This window comes from Chiloscyllium plagiosum, unplaced genomic scaffold (assembly GCF_037043375.1).
Source record: "Chiloscyllium plagiosum isolate Xiang-an unplaced genomic scaffold, Cpla_swu_hap1 HiC_scaffold_7, whole genome shotgun sequence".
Classification (NCBI taxonomy): Eukaryota; Metazoa; Chordata; class Chondrichthyes; order Orectolobiformes; family Hemiscylliidae; genus Chiloscyllium; species Chiloscyllium plagiosum.
In genome coordinates, this window is record NW_028270145.1 from 36456170 (window position 1) to 36474030 (window position 17861).

Below are 17861 nucleotides of genomic sequence, written 5' to 3' on the forward strand. Positions count from 1 at the left end.
TTGGCATATAATGGACAAATGAATCATTTCCATTGGAGTTACAATAAAAAAAGGATGACCGCATGCCACAGACGAGATTAGGGACTTCACCTGCATACAGTTGATGAGGGGAAGAGACTGCACTCGTGTAATACTGTCAATGAGAAAAATTGCATCCAATTGTTATTAAGGGCAGTGTATGTAACATTTACCAGGGGAGTGACTACACAGCTGAGGCTGGCAACGGAAATTAGTATGCTGCATGACCATTATGGGAAGTGTCCTAGGCTGAACTGTAGTAAGATTAGATTAGATTAGATTACTTACAGTGTGGAAACAGGCCCTTCGGCCCAACAAGTCCACACCGACCCGCCGAAGCGCAACCCACCCATAGCCCTACATTTACCCCTTACCTAACACTACGGGCAATTTAGCATGGCCAATTCACCTGACCTGCACATCTTTGGACTGTGGGAGGAAACCGGAGCACCCGGAGGAAACCCACGCAGACACGGGGAGAACGTGCAAACTCCACACAGTAAGCTAGTTATTTGATGACGTTCCCTCACTTATAATCTCAAGTGTGACTGTTAGTTGAATGCCTGTGCTCAGCTCCATTCACAATTCCTCAGGTACTAAAACATACAGCAAGATCTAGTCAATATTCTGATTTGGGACTGTAAGTACCAAGTATGATTCATGTATCAAAATGTCAAGTAATAGCTCCAACCATATCCATGACAATTAATGATATTGCCTTCACAGAATCTCAACATTCTCAGGTCATCAGTGACCAGAAAATCAATGGAACTAGCCAACTTTAATATTCAACATTGAGTAGCTCACATCTTGTATCATGAAAACTTCACCACCAGTGCAAGCTCCATTGGTTATGTTTGTAACGGAATGCTCTCCTTTTCCTGAATGATTGCAGCTGCAAAAATATTTTTAGTTCAGTACTATCCAAGATAAAGCAGTCCACTTCATTGGCAACCTGTCAACCAGATCAAAGATTCACTGTCTCCATCACTGTCCCATCCTTAGTCTGTGTTCTATCTACAAGGGATCTTTAATTCCTTAAGTGTGACCTCACCACCATGTCCTCCCAAATTCCGTTCCAAATTGCGCATCATTTTAATTTGGCCACCTTTTCCTGGTACTCATTTAAAATTGTAGAATTTTGATTTAGTAACTGTAGAAGTATTTTCTCCATACAGTGCAGTGGTTTAAGAAGAAACCTCACTGGGGATGAGCAGTTTATTCCACATTTGATAGAGTAATAGTTTCTTAACCAAGAAATAATAAAAATGAATGATTTTATCTATTATGTACTTTCCAGTAGCTACTGCAATTTCAGCTAAGTTGGATAAGCTGTTTATTATTCTTATGTTGCATATGTTTTGTTTGCCAGTTTTCCTCCCAGCTACCTTTTAAGGTAATATGTTAGTTATTCTTAATACATATAAGCACTACATATAATGAGTGCTCTCCATTCCTATCCCTATGTGCTGTTCTATATGAATCAGCCTGCAGAGAAAATATCCAAACCATTTTTGATCATGTCCTTTCTCGCAGTCACCATGCATGTTTCCTCAACTAGTCCAGGTGTGCCCAGGTCCATTACAAGTTCCTGACTAAGGTCAGTTAGTTCATGACACATTAAGAATTTATTTGGAAGTTTACTGAATAAATATCCATCCTTTCCAGTTACTACAGTCCCGTAGGTTGCAAGGAGAACTCTGTTACATTGTTAATTTTTATGAGAAATGAAATGTTAGTAATGCATTTGGATAAAAGTTAGTGGTACTTGAATGTCTATTTTGATCTGTTTTTCAGTATTTGGAGAAGAGGACAACCTACAGAAATGTTTTTGGAAACCCATTCCAGACTTCTTTCAAGCATGAGATATTTGCTTATTTCATTTCATTTTGCAGTAAATCTGTTACTTATTGAGTAATGGACAAGAACGTCTGTTGCTGCAATGCTGCATTTATTACACAGGGCACTTTCAACCTGCCAATTCATTGCATTTGTTAAACTTTGAGCTTCTGTTTTGTGAAAAAATTAAATAAATTGATGAGAAGCCTTTCCTCTCTCAGGTCTGCTGAAATATATGAATTGGGAAGGCAGTGATATTGTATGTTTTAACTTGCATTCAAAAATGTGAATTTGTAAGTACATCAAACTAGTTGATCCTCAGTAGCATAAATATTTTTGCATGAAGAATGGTGCTTGTCTAAGATACTACACTATGTATGCTTGACGTCTAATAAACTATCTCAACAAGGATCAATGCCTTCAGGACCGTAGGATGCTGAGGTGAAGTGGATAGTGTGGTGAACAATTAAATAAATGTAACAGAATACCTTCAGTAGTTTGTGTTAATCTTTTATATGCATAGCTATATTAATCATAGCCTAGTATAATGGGAAAACGTAATAACTTAATTATTGCGTAGATACTAGTGAACCAGGTCACTGTACAGTTGCTAACATTGTAATTGGACAAAAAATTATTGGAAAGAAATGCTAGGTCATCATCCTCCCCAAATTGAACTTAGTACTTGGAGTACGTGAGGTGAATAGCATAGATGCACTTCAAGGAGAAGTTAGACAAAAATATGAGAACGAGGTATATTGACAGCGTGAGATGAAAAAAAGTGAGAGGAAGCTTATCTGGAGCATAACCCTGTTATGCTGAATAATCTGTTTCCATGATGCAAATACTCTAAATTAGTCACCTTGCCCATAGCTTTTATGGGTTTTTTTGCAGAGCTGTTCATCATGCTCTGTCTTCAGAGCTGTCAGTTTTCTTCGATCTTTCCATTTTTGATAGAAGCCCATTCTGTAGGGTGTTTAAATTTATTACTCCTACAAAGCACAAAATTTAAGTGTACACAAAGATCTTGGAGGTGTGTACTTCTCAATCTCAAAATGTTATTTGGATGAAATAGTAAATGTTCCTGGAATAATGATCTGCTGGGTTAAGAATGCATGAGTATTACATTTCTGGTCAATAGTATTTGTTTTATTGGAATGTTAGGGAGTTTAAAATGGCACTATTGGAATATTGTTATGACTTCCTTTAATAAACATGTTTTATATAAAGTATTGAGGAATAAAATAAACTGTGGATGCTGGTGATCTGAAGAGAACAAAATGAAATTACCGGAGAAACTTAACAGTTCTGGCAACATCTATGGAGAGAAAACAGTTAACATTTCAAGTACAGTGACCCTACATGAGAAAATAGAAGATGATTATTTAAAGATAATAAAAGGAGGGTTGGAACTAATTAAGGACCAAAAAGGGATCTGTGTATTGATTCAGAGGTAAATACTGAGATACGAAATGTGTGTTGTGCACCTTCCTTTGCCAATGAGAAAATACTGTCAAATCATAGAGAGAGTAGAGTATTGCAAGGGATTAAAAATTGTTAAAATAGTCACATTAGAAAGGCTGGTTGTATTTAACATTGATAAGTCATCAGGGGTCAGGTTCAATTCCTGGAAGATTTCTGAGGACTGTAAGAGGAAAATGGGAGAAGTACTGGTCATAATCCATAGAATCCCTGCAGTGTGGAAACAGACCCTTCAGCCCAACGAGTCCACACTGACCCTCCGAAGAGTAACGCACCCAGATCCATTCCCCTACCCAATTATCCTATGTTTACCCCTGACTAATGCACTTAATCTATATATCCCTGAATACTATGGGCAATTTAGCATGGCCAGTTCACCTACCCTGCACACATTTGGATTGTGGGAGGAAACCGGAGCACCCAGAGGAAACCCATGCAGGCACAGGGAAAATGTGCAAACACCACACAGTCACCTGAGATTGGAATCAAACCCAGGTCGCTGGTGCTGTGAGGCTGCAGTGCTAACCACTGTGCCACCCCAATAATCTTCCAATCCCCCTTAGATCTCGAGAATGGTACCAGAAGACGAAAAAAGACCAAAAGACATCGGAGCAGAATTAGGTCATTCAGCCCATGAGTCTGTTCTGCCATTCGATCATGGCTGATATGTTTCTCATTGCCATTCTCCTGCCTTCTTGCCATAATCCTTGATCCACTTACCACTCAATAAGCTTTCTCTGTTTTAAATACACTCTGACTTGACCTCCACAGCTTTCTGCAGCAGAGTTCCACAGATTCACCACCTCTGCTTGAAGCAACTCTATTTCACCTCACTTGTAAAGGTGCATCCTTCACTCTGAGACTGTGCTATTAGTGGAAACATCTCTATATCTACTGTATGCAGGTCTGTTGAAGATCTGTAAGTTTCAATGAGATCTCACCTTTGTCCTTCTCAACATTGAGTACGGACCCAGAGTCTTCAACCACTCCTCATATTACAAGCCCTTCATCCCCAGGATTATTCTTGTAAACTTCATCTGAACTCCAACCAATGTCAGCACATCCTTCTTTAGATATGGGACCCGAAAACACACACCATATTACAAATGTGGTCTGACCAGAGCTTTGTATAGCCTCAGCAGTATGTTTCTGCTTTTATATTCTAACGTTCTTTAAATGAATGCTAAGATTGCATTTGCCTTTGTAACTGCCACCTGCACCTACATGAGTCTGGAAAAACACAGAGGGTCAGGCAGCATCCGACGAGCAGGATGCATCTACATGTCAACCTTACCTAACTGCACCTACATGTTAACCTCAACAGAATCTGGAACTAGGACTCCCAAATACCTTAGTGCTCGAGATTTTGTGTTTTTCCCTATTTAGAAAATAGTCTATTACTATTGTTTCTTACCAACATGCCATAACCTCTCACTTTGCCACATAATATTCCATTTGCCACTTCTTTGCTCACTGCCCAAGCCTGTATAAGTCCTTCTGCATCCTTCCTGCTTACTCAACACTAACTGTCCCTCTATCTGTCATGTCATCTGCAAACGTAGCAACAATGTCCTCAGTTGCTTCACCTAGATTGTTAATATTGTCACAACACTGACCCCTGTGAACTCCACTAGTCACCAGCTGCCATTGGAGAAAGATCTCTTTATCCCTACTGTCTGACTTCTGTCAGTCAACCAGTACCATGTGACTAACACCATGGGCTCATATTTCATTTAGTAGCCTCCTGTGTGGCACCTTGTCAAAGATGTTCTGAAAATCCAAATAGATCACTGGCTCTCTCCTTTCTCCAGCTTATTTGTTACCTCTTCAAAGAATTCAAACAGATTTGTCAAGCGTGTTATTCCATGAGGAAGCCATGCTGACTCAGCCATATTTTACCAAGCATTTGCAAGTACTCCTTAATAATGGAGTCTAAAATCTGACCAAGGTACAGCTAACTGGCCTATAGTTTCCTGTCATCTGCCTCCCTTCATTAAAGAGGGGTGTTACTTTAGTCATTTTCAAACTGTCTTGCGACCCCTCCCCCCCCACTCCCGTGATTCCTGAAGGATCACCACCAGTCTCCTCAGGCACCTTCAGAACTCTAGGGTGTAGTCCACCCAGTTCAATTGATTTATCCAGCTTCAGACCTTTCAGCTTCCCCAGCACCACCTTAGTGATGGCCACTACATTCACTTTTACCTCCTGAATCTGTTGAAGTCATGGTATGCTGCTGGTGTCTTCCACTGTGAAGACTGAGGCAATGCACCTATTTAGTTCCTCTACCATTTCTTTGTTTCCCATTCCTGCTGCTTTTTCCAGTGGTGAAATGCCTACTGTTGTCTCTCTCATCTTTTAGATACCAAAAAAAACTTATAATCTTTTATATTACTCGATAGCTTACTGTCAGTTCATCGTCTGCCTCTTTTTTTTTAAAGCTATCTTTGGCTGATTTTCAAAATCCTCTGGCTTCACACTAATCTTCATCACATTGCATGCTTTTCCTTTTGCTATTATGCTGTCCCTGACTTCCCTTATCGGCCACAATTGCCTTGTCCTCCCTTTACTATGTTTCTTCCTTGGGATGAATTCCTGCTGTGCCTCTCGAATTGCCCCCAGAAACTCCCATTGCTGCTCCATTGTCTTTCCTCTAAGGGGAGGGGCTCCCCTTCTAATCAACTCTGCATAGCCCCGAAGTCTTTGAGCATTACGCAATTATAATACCTTGACGTCTAATTCCAACTTCTGCCCCTTAAACTGCAGGTGAATTATATTATGCCTCATTGTGGTTCTTTCCCTTTTATGCTCCTAATTAACTCTGCCTCATTACAAATCGCCAACTCCAGAATTGCCTGATCCATGGTGGGCTGTACCATAAGTTCCTCCAAAAACCCATCTTCTAGACATTCCATGAATTCCTTGTCTCAAGTCCACACGCACATTGAAATTTCCCATGATTATTGTAGTGCCTTCCTTTACATGCCTTTTCTATCATCTGATTTATTTTCTTCCCCACATCCTAACTAATGCTAGGAGGCCTGTACAGAGCTCTCACCACTGTCTTTTTTTCTGTTGTAGTTTCTCAACTCTATCATTTCCTGTATTTAATGCTATTCTTACCATTGAAAGGTCTTTCTTCAAGACAACCCCATCTTCCTCTTCCTATCTGCTTGTCCTTTTGACAGGATGCATATCTTTGGATATTTATTTCCCAACCCTGATCCTGTTATAATCACATCTTTGTGATTATCTATGTATGATCACAGCATCATACCTGGCAATTTCAATCTGTTCTACAAGTTTATTTGTCTTGTTTCATATGTTGTGTACATTATTCTCATCTGCTGTGGCTGAAGTTAGATCTATGGCCCTTTTCAAACTCTCAGTCCTATGACTTGTTTTGGAAACTTTAAAAACCTTGAACGAGACCCTTCTCCCTTGACTTTTCCACAACTTTCCATGCAATTTTGAAGCCTCCTTCCCCTGTTTAGTTGAAAGTCCTATCCACAGTCCTGGCTATGTGATTTACCAGGACTCTCATCTCTATATGATTCAGGTGGAGCCAATGCCATGAGAACAGCTCTATCCTTCCCCAGTATGGGTGCCAATGTCTGAATTTGAAACCTGGGCCAATTTGCTCATGGTTTAATCTGCAGATTATTAACTTCTGTTCTGCTCTTTTAATTTAACCCTTCGATTTGGATGCAGGTTTGCTGGAAGGTTCAATTTCAGACTTTTCATCACCATACTAGATAACATCATCAGTGAGCCTCCAGCTGAAGCACAGGTGGTATGGCCTGTTTTTTATTTGTGTTTAGGTTCCCTTGGGTTGGTGATGTCATTTCCTGAAGTGATGTCATTTCCTGTTCCTTTTCTCAGCGAGATAGCGTTCCGGTTGGAATGCCAAGAGGTCTGAATAGTCTGGCAGTTGGGAGAGAGGTTGTCAGCAACAAACCCAAACAAGCAGACAGAACTTTTCCAGAAACCCAAGCTACTCTCCCCTACATCAAAGACATCTCAGAAATGACGCCAGACTATTCAGACCTCTTGGCATCAGGGTAGCCCACCAACACACTAAAACAGCGGCTAATGAACTTGAAGGACCCCATACAGAGGACAAAACTAATGTCATTTACAAAATACTTTGCAAGAACTGTAACAAACACTAGATTGGACAAACAGGCAGTAAACTAGCCACCAGGATTCATGAACAACAACTAGCCACAAAAAGATATGACCCACTCTCACTAGTGTCTTTATATACACTTCGACTGAGACAGCACATCCATCCTAGAACAACCCAAACAAAGATGTACAAGAATTCCAAGAAGCATGGCATTCCAACCGGAGCTCTATCAACAAGCATATTGACGGATCCCATTTACCACCCCCTGAGAAAATGAACAGGAAATGAAATCACCACTAGAAATTATGTCACCAACCCTAGGAAATGGAAACACATTTAAAAAGTGAGCCATACGACCAGTGCTTCATCTGGAGGCTCACTGATGATGTTACCGAGTATGGTGATGAGTATGTCTAAAACCGAACCTTCCAGCTCAGCGAGCAAACGTATATCCAGAACCTCAACCTGAGTTGCAAATCTTACCATAACTTGTTAACCCTTAGATGCTCATATTCCTTCAGCAGAAACTATTTTCTCTTTCTACCTATATTGCTGGTACCTCCGTGAGCCACAACTTCCCAAGTTAGATCCCAGAATGAAAAACAGCTGGATAGTTTTCTTCTTTCAGGTCAATAACATAGTGGTTAGCCTCAATGGAATGCATTTCAAAGAGTAAATAATGTGATATAAATATAGAAGATAATTTCAAAGATCTTAATATAAACAGTGAAACAAAATTTCATATTTGCCAAAAGTTCATTAAAGAGTCAAGTCCACAGAAAAATTCTCCCATCGCACAGTTACATTTTTAGTTGACTGACTTTTTTTCTTTCTTCATTCGTGAGGGCTTTGCTGGAAAGCCAGGCATTTATTGCCCATTGCAAAAGAGAGTTGAGAGTCAACCACATTACTGTGGGTCTGGAATCACGTATAGTCAGATTCAGGTAAGGATTGCGGTTTTCTCCCCTAAAGGATGTTAGTGAACCAGAATATTCAATGGTTTCAGGGTGCAGATTTTTAATGAATTCAAATTTCATCATTTGCTATGGTGGGATTCAAACCTGGTCCTCAGAACAAGTCCTTGGCCTCTAGATTAACAGTACAGTGATTATACCATCACTTCCCCTAAACTTTCAAGTTTATATCTCCTGGACCGATTTATAATTCCTTGCATTCAGTGAGCATAAACTTTTCGCAATGCTGAAACCTTAAATGTCCTCATTTCTGACATATTAAAGACTTTTGTGCAACTTTGCAGGTTTGGAAACTCCACAGCTGAGAAAAATCACTGCTGCGATGAATGGTTTCCCTTAAGTGAACTAAACTCTTGTTTCTCCTGAACTGAATGAGTTAATTCATTTATTCTAAAGTAAAAGCAAATCTAATGTTCCCCCCCCCCCCCTTTTCTCCACCTGTCAGTAACTCAACAATATAAACCTGTTGGACTATAACCTGGTGTGTGATTTTTAACTTTGTCCACCCCAATCCAACACTGCCCACCAGTTTTCTGCACCTGTCACTAACTCAACACTATACAGCAGAACCTCAATTATCTGAATGAGATGGGTGGGCTTTATTTCGTTGGGATAATTGATTATTCAGTTAATTGATTTCCTCTGGGGCTCGGAATTTTCCGTGAGGTCTGCTCCCCGTTCAGGAGACTAGGCAGCAGCACACTGCACATGAGACCCCACCCCCAAACCCATCCGCTCCCATCCCACTCCAAATACCACCCACATCCATCCGCTCACCCCCAGCCATGCACCCCTATCTAGCCCCGACCCCCCGCTCCGGCGCAGCCAGACTGTATACACCAACAGTTAGACTGCTGCTGCCATTGTGGGGTAAGTCTCCAAATAGTGCGCGCACACAGAGATACAACGTTTTGACTGGTTCCACCTCTGCTCTGTATAGGACAATGTTGGAGAGATTATCTGGGGAAGAGGGGTTAAGGGTTCACCCCTATGTAGAACTCCAGAGAAAGTGTGGGGGGAGAGAGAGAGAGGTGGGGCGGGAGGTGACTGGAATTTCCAGGACTGTTCTCTGCAGCATTTCAGTGAGCCAAGTTCATTTTTAATCATTTTAATGATTGTACCTGTAAACAAAAGATGGGATCAGAGTTGAAACAGTTCTTTGACATAATGTTTCTATCGGGACCTTGAGATCCCCTTCAGATAATCCAATACTCGGATAATTGATATTCAGATAATTGAGGTTCCTCTGTATAGTGGTCTCTCAGGCCCTTAATTGGAGTCCCATGTTATCCTCACAATGATATATTTAAATCACTGCCCACAAGACTTTCTGATCTTTTTCAAAAAAAAAGTTATTTCAGAATTGACCAAAATCCCTCTGCTTCTACTTGAAAATGTAATTTGCAACTTTTATAATTGCAACAATGAAATAATCGCTTTCATCAATAAGGTATGGAGGAGCCAGTGTTGGACTGGGGTGGACAAAGTTTAAAAAGTCACACAACACCAGGTTATAGTTGTTTATGGTTGTGACAATCACCTGATGAAAAAGCAGCGCTTCAAAAGCTAGTGCTTCCAAATAAAGGTGTCGGACTGTAACCTGGTATTGTGATTTTTAACACTATCAGTAAGGTGTTGTATGTTGGTGGGAAGAATGAGGAAAGCCAATATGTATTTGTAGAACTAATTGATAGTGGCAGGGTGGATTGGAAAAATAACTTTAAAGGCCTGTAGGATCATGTGTTTTATTGAGGCACAGAAATTAATTTCTACCTTTAGTTTGAGAAGTGAGTTGACCACTTGATGATATGTTCCTGACTTCAGAATGGCAGCACTTTCATGTGGAATTTTAGTCTTCAAGAGTTGTGTATGATCTGAATGTGGGGCTACCACCTCCCAATTAAAATCATTTTGGAACAGAGGTAGGTGGATGCCAAGGCCAGCAGGTTAGAAGGCTGGGACATAGTTCCACTTCTAATCAAGTTAATGGTTTTTAAAGCTCTGCACCTCATCATATCCTGCATGTCCCACCTGCCTCATAGTCCCTCCATTCTCCCATATCTGCACCATTTATCCATGCCCATTAACCCAGATGCCAGCACATACAGATCATACATAAAGTCTTTGTAATGTTTGGGGGTTAAAAATAACCAGCAGGCATTCAAGTTCCTCTTAAAATAATCACCCTGTTAGAATCCCTTAGAATTGTCAATCAATCAAACTCAACCGTTGAAATTCTCCCTAAAAAGGTCATCTGAAGTACCCCTTATCTTTCAAAATAAACAAACTGTGTTCAAACATCAATTCAAAGATATACTGTTCTCATCAGCTCTAAGACTATCAAACAAAGCACAATCCCCTCAGCTCTGTCAGTATCTCATGCTGAGATACTCTAACTCTATTACTGGTGCTTGGAGCTCAGACATGCATTCATAATGAAATTGCATCTCTCAATTGGGTCAACAAATCAGGGTGAATAGATGTATCCATTTTGTCTGATGCCCTCATTATGAATGCCTACCACAGTATTGAATGGGAAAGACCTTGAACCACATGATAGTTAAAAAGTATTAAGGTAGCTAACTCCCTGGGTCCTGATGAGATCAATCCCAGAATATTGAGGGAGGCAAGAGAGCAAATTGCTTGAGCATTGACCGACATCTTTGTACCTTCTTTGGCCACAAGCTGAGGTCTCAAAGGACTGGAGAATAACCAATTGTTTAAGAAGAGTAGTAGGGATAATCCAGGAAATTACTAGCCTGTGAGCCTTAAGTCAGTGGTCAGGAAATTATTGGAAAATATTCTCCAAGGCAAGATCTATATGCATTTTAGAAGCAAATAGACTTAGTGATAGACAACACGGTTTTGTGCAGGGGAGGTTGTGTCTCACTAACTTGATCGAGTTTTTTGAGGAGGTGATGAAGATGTTTGTTGAGGGAAAAACAGTTGATGTTGTCTATATTGACTTCTGTGAAGCCTTGACAAGGTCCCTCATGGCAGACTAGTGCAAAAGGTGAAGTCACATAGTATCAGGTGAGCTGCAAGTTGGATAAAGAATTGGCTTAGTCATAGGAGACAGAGGGTAGTGGTGGAAGGTTGTGACTAGCGGTGTTCCACAGGGATCAGTGTTGTGACCTCTACTGTTTGTGGTCTGCATAAATTTCCTGCATAAATTAGACCAGGAAAATGTGGCTGGTCTAATTCATAAGTTTGTGGACAATATAAAGATTGGTGTAGTTGCAGATAGTGAGGATGATTGTCACGATACAGCAAGATTTAGATCAGTTGGAGGCATAGGCAGAAAAATGGCAGATGGATTTTAATCTGGTCAACTGTGAGGTGATGCATTTTGGAAGGTCAAATACAGGTGAAAATTGTACAGTGACAGAAACCTTAGAAGTATTGATATGCAGAGGGTTTTGGGTATGGAGGTCCACAGATCAATGAAGGTGTTGGCACAGGTAGATAAGATAGTAAAAGAGGCTAATGATGTTTTTGCCTTCATTGGAAAGGACATTGAATATAAGGGTAGGCAGGTTATGCTGCAGTTTATAGAACTTTAGTTAGGCCACACTTGGAATATTGTGTACAGTTCTGGTCACCACATTACCAGAAGATGTAGATGCCTTGACAAGGGTACAGAAAAGGGTTACCAGGATGTTGCCTGGAATGAAGGGTTCTAGCTATGAATAAAGGTTGGATAAACTAGGTTTGTTTTCACTGGAATGCAGAAGGTTGAGGGGTGACTTGATAGTGTTTATAAGATTGTGAATGGCATGAATAGAGTGGATAAGGATTTTGTTTCTCAGGGTGGAGGAGTCAATTACTAGGGAACACAGGTTCACGGTGTGTAACGTGGTTCAGAGAGGGGAGTGGAGCAGGAGAAGTTTTAAAGAGATATGCGAGGCATGTTTTTCATTCAAAGAGTGGTGAGTGCCTGAAATGTGCTGCTGGAGGAGGTGGTGGAAACAGACACAATAGCAGCATTGAAGAAGCACCTGGACGAAGATATGAACAGGAAGGGAGTAGAGGAATAGGAATCCTGGTGGTGAAGGCAGTTTTAGTATGGAAGGGAAACGTGTTTGTGCAGGTTTGGAGGGCTAAAGGAACTGTCCCTGTACTGTATTGCTCTTTGTTTAAATCTCACAATTTGAAATTGTTCTGTCAATTACTGCAAGCCATTAGCGGAGGGTTAAGTTTCAGGCAGGGGTCCAGCACATCAATGCAAAAGATGACATCTGATAAAGGGCTTTTGCCTGAAACATCGATTTTCGTGCTCCTCGGACGCTGCCTGACCTGCTGTGCTTTTCCAGCACCACTCTGAACCAAAGTATTCACGCCTACAGTTAGAATTGTTGAGTTGATGCTACATCTTGGCCTTCTGCATCCCCAACATGAGTCCTTGGGCAATTTAATTCACTCCATGTGATATCAATAAACAACCGAAGATGTTGGATACTTTAAAGACTGTGGACACTGACAACATTCTAGCTTTAATACTAAAGTCTTGTATTCCAGAACTATTTGCACCTGTAGCTATGTTATGCAAATAGAGCTACAATAGTTGCATCTACCCAACAATGTGGAAAGTTGCTCAGGTATGTTGTGTCCACAAAAAACAGGACAAATCCAACCTGGTCAATATTCACACTATTGGTTTACTCTTCATCAGCAAAGTAATGGAATGAGTGGTCAACAGTGCTATCAAGTTGCAATTACTCAACAATTACAATAACCTGCTCATTGATGCTGTATTTGGGTTCAGTCAAGATCATTCAGGTCCTGGCCTCATTTTAGCCTTTGTCCAGAGGAAAAAAAAGCTGAATTCCAGAGAAAAGCTGAGAGTGGCTACACTTGACATCAAGGGAACATTCGGCAGCATCTGACATTAACAAGGTTTTGTAAAATGAGAGTCAATGCGAATCGGGAGGATAATTCTCCACTGGTGATTGTAGCTATTGGGGATCAATCATCTCAGTCCAGGAAATCACTGCAGAAGATTCTCAGAAGCAATATTTTCTAGTTAACCTGTTACTACACATTCAGGAACAGGTAAGTGTTTAACCAAGATCTCCTAGTCCAGAAGTAGGGACATGTGCACCACAAGAGCCCAGATATATTTTTCTCATCAATCGCTTGAGGGACATTATTACACATCTCTGGAGCAGATAAGACTTGAACCTGGGCTTTCTAGCGCAAAGGTAGCAACACTACTACTACACGACAAAAGCCCTATCAGTTCTTCAGCTATTGCCCGAGGCCCAACAATCTTCAGCTCTGCTTCATCAATTTCTTTGCTTCCATTGCTCAGAATTGGAAATGCTCCCTGATGATTACAGAGTGTTCAGCGCTATTCATGTCTCCTCATATCTTCAAGCAATATGCATCCATATACAGCAGCACCTGGGCAACATGCAGGTGACATTACATGGCACACATATAGTACTAATAACCATATTCATTCAACAAACATTGGCCCAGATAACCATTAGCCCTTTACATCCAGTGGTATTACCATTGCTGAGTTTTCCTCTCCCAATGTTTTGGGGGCAACCATTGATCAGAAATTGAACAGAACCAGCCATAGGAATACTGTAGCTACAAGTGTAAGTCAGAAGCAAGGAATTCTATGGTTAATAACTTATTTCATTGCCTGTCCAATGCTTGTCCACTGTTTACTAGGCACAGTCATGAATGTGATAGAATATTCCCCACTTGCCTGGATAGGTACAACCTCAAGAATACTCAAGAAGCTGAACACCATCCATGACAAAGCAGTCTATTTGCTATAGCTTAATCATGCATTCTTCAATGTATTCCATATCATGGTTCTCAATCTAGTGGATATTTGCAAAGCACTTCAGCAATGAGGATGGTGAGGTAGTTACATGGCGGCATTTAGTTCAGGAGGACAGAACAAAGAACTGTGGATGTTGGAAATCTGAAACAAAAGCAAAGTGCTGGAGCTACAACATTTAAAAGACATTTGGACAGGTACATGAATAAGAAAAAATTAGAGGGATATGGACCAAATGCAAATAAGTGGAACTAGTTTAACTTGGGAAACTTGGTCAAATTGGACGATTTGGACCGAAGGGTCACTTTCTATACTGTATGACTCCATGACTCTATCTGCATCTTCATTTCAGATACAGATACCACCTCTTGAATAACATGACTTTTTTTTTGTTTTTCTTTCTGATAGCATTGTCTTCTTTCACAAACTTACTAATAGCTCTATAAGTTGTCTTTTTTTTGTAAAAGAAAATAATTTTTCTCATCGCACTCTTTTCTCTGTGTGTTAAATTTGGTAAAGCTATTAATTTTGGTTTTTATATCAAATTTAATTCTTACAGTCCACACTCAAGTAGCTGTACACACAAACGTTGGCTCACAAGCTGTTGCACTAACACTTCCCATGTTTTCTGCAACTACCTAACAAACTTTTGCTGCCCAAGGTTTAATATTTTTTGGGACTATTACATTTACCATGTGACTCTAATTCCACCAATCTTGGTGGGTTTTTGAAATTAATCAATATCTTCCTTTGACAGTTCGCAATCCTCCCAAGTCTCGTGTCATCTGCAAATTGAAATTGTGCCCTGGACACCCAGCCTTCTTCACTGTTCTGTCTACCTGTGACTCCACTTTCAGAGAACTATGAACCTGAACTCCAAGGTGTCTCTGTTCCACTACACTCCATAAGGCCCCACATGAAACTCCTCCCTTGACTTTCCAAAATGTAAGACCTCACACATATCTATATTAAATTCCTTTTGCCATTTCTTAGCCCACTTCTCCAGCTGATCAAGATCCTGCTGCAGTTTCTGAAAACCTTCCTCACTGTCCATGATACTGCCTATTTTAATGTCATCAGCAAACTTGCTAATCATACCTTGGACATTCTCATCTTAATCATTGATGTAGATAACAAACAGTAATGTGCCCAGCACTGACCCCTAAGGCACTACACTGGTCATAGGCCTCCAATCTGACAAGCATCCTTCCACTATTACCCTCTATTTCCCACCATCAAGCCGATTTTGTATCCAGTTTGCCAGCTCGGTGTGGATTTCATGCAATCTAACCTTCCACAGCAGCTTATCATGTGGAATCTTATCAAAGGCCTTACTGAAATCCACATAAACTACGTTTGCTGCCCTGCCCTCGCCAACCTTCCTGGTCACTTCATCAAAGAACTCTGACAAATATTTGAAGCATGATTTCCTACTCACAAAGCCATGCTGACTACTCCTAATCAAACCCTATCTTTCCAAATGCATGTATACCTTGTCTCTCAAAATCTTCTCAAGTAACTTACTCACCACAGATGTTAAGTTTACTGGTCTATAGTTCCCAGGCTTTCCTTTATAGCCCTTCTTAAATGATGGCACATCATTTACTCCATTGATAAACTGACTTTAAAGCAATGCAAATGGACATAAACACTCTGGGAATAGTGTTTGAGATTAACAATGTAGAAAACTTCATGTTTTCTGAGTTCTGCCTTTCACTTGTTTGGGTTCTGGAACTTTGTGATGTGTTTGCATTTGTGTAAGTTCTTAACAATTTGTTTGCTGCCATGATTGTGGTGTTAACCATCTTGCTGGTCACCTGTGATTTGACCTGGGATCTAGCTTGACTCTTGAGACCAGATTTTCTGCACCTGGGTGCCCTCCATACCTTGGTGCCACATGCTTTGCAAATGTGAAGAAAAGCCGGATGGCTTTTGGGTTGATGCAGTAAACCATCTCTGTTACAGAATAGGAATGATGCTAGCACACAGGAAGAACTCTACTCCGATGCTGAAGTGGAGAAACAAGATAGTGGAACCAACTGAGCTCTGCACATAGGTAAGCTTTCTGAGTTTAGAAAACCATTTCCAAGTGTTTTAGAAGCACTGGAGGGCTATATATTTAAGCTGTAAGAAATCTTTAATTTCTTATATTTTTAAATCTAAAAGCAGTTTGTCTTTTTTTTAAAGAGAGACAGGTCTTCTCACTTTCCAGAACCTAGATTTTAAGCAGAAATAAAAGCATCCTCACTTTACTGATAAGGACCAGTCAGGCCATCTCAAAACATTTCAAGAAAGTAGCACAGAGCCTACTTGCCAGTTGTTTTAAGCAGGGTGTAATGCGGGCATTCCAAAAGGGATGCAAATGGTCAAACTACTTAGTTTTAAACAGAACAGAATTTATTTACAAGATTTCCGAATGAAACACAAACAAAAGAGAACAGAATACAGAATAACTTAACCTGTCCGAAAACCCAACAGATTATTCCAATTTAATGATGCTGTTTCAATACTTGCAGCAATCCCCATAAACACCCCTTGGCACAAATGGTAAAATCAAACACAGGCTTTTATAGGAGAGATGTCTAAGAAAGAGAAGGATCAGCATTGACCTGCTTCTTTGGGTCCAGCAGCCTTTTCAACTGCCTGACTGCTTTTAGTGAATAGCCAGATTGTCAAATATCAAATCAAACCAGATAAAAGCTGAGCTGAGAGAACAGGCCACTCCCCTTTCATTGTACAAGTTTTTGTAAAACTTGAAAGCCTTTTTCCTGATGCAGTATCTATTAGCTGTAATCAAACTCGTCCTAAAACCCATCCAAGTTCAGACTTTTCAGAAACTGTCTTTTTACAGCCTCCTGAATAGGAACCATCAATAATGTAACCTTGTTAAAGGAGCAGCATCATCACACCTCTCCCCTTACAGTAAAAGGAACATCAATATCCAAAGATGGCTTTGTTTTGAAACCTCTTAATCTTAAATTGTTAGTGCAGAGGAACCTTGATTATCCGAACAAGATGGGCAGAATGAATCTAATTTCATTCAGATAATTAAATATTTGGATAACTGATTTGACCTTAAACAAGGGAAGCCATACTGATCTAACCCTGTGCTCTACCGGAGAGTTTGTTTAAATCTATAATTCTGCTATTTAAACAAACTAATCTTTGCATTCTGCAAATTGCAGGTTAAACTGAGAAGGACTAAGCCCTTGCCATCATACTGATATATGAAATCCCAACATTAAGCAAGGTCCCGAACAGCTTCTACAATCACAAGAGCATTTGTCAGTTTCTGTGAACTCAGTCTCGATATAGAAAGGCAAAAGCACCACCTTGCACATGTGTTTACTTTCTCTGCCATTTTTTTAACGAACAGCCCGGTAAAGTGACAGGAATTAAAGCACTTACTTTTGCAAAGGGCTGTGTAACTAACCCTCAAGTAAAGAATATCCAGGCATTGTTGCTTGAGGTGCTTCTGTTTCTTTGATTTTTCCAGCATTTTCACGTGTTCTTCAGTACAGGTAATCTGAATTTACTTCCCTATTTGATGTAAGGATTTTACAGGACCTTGAGATCATCTTCATATAATCTGAAATTTGGATAAATGAGGTTCCTCTGTACTCTA

General features: G+C 40.3%; 1 protein-coding gene across 1 annotated transcript in view; it reads left to right on the forward strand.

Annotated features, from left to right (window-relative positions):
• rbm44 (RNA binding motif protein 44) overlaps window positions 1-2615 on the forward strand; it is a 77311-nt gene extending 74696 nt beyond the window's left edge. Inside the window, exon 14 of the mRNA XM_087989455.1 lies at window positions 1816-2615. The gene's annotated coding sequence lies outside the window, so the exon portion shown is untranslated. The remainder of the gene's footprint in view (window positions 1-1815) is intronic.
• The last annotated feature ends 15246 nt before the right edge of the window (window positions 2616-17861 follow it).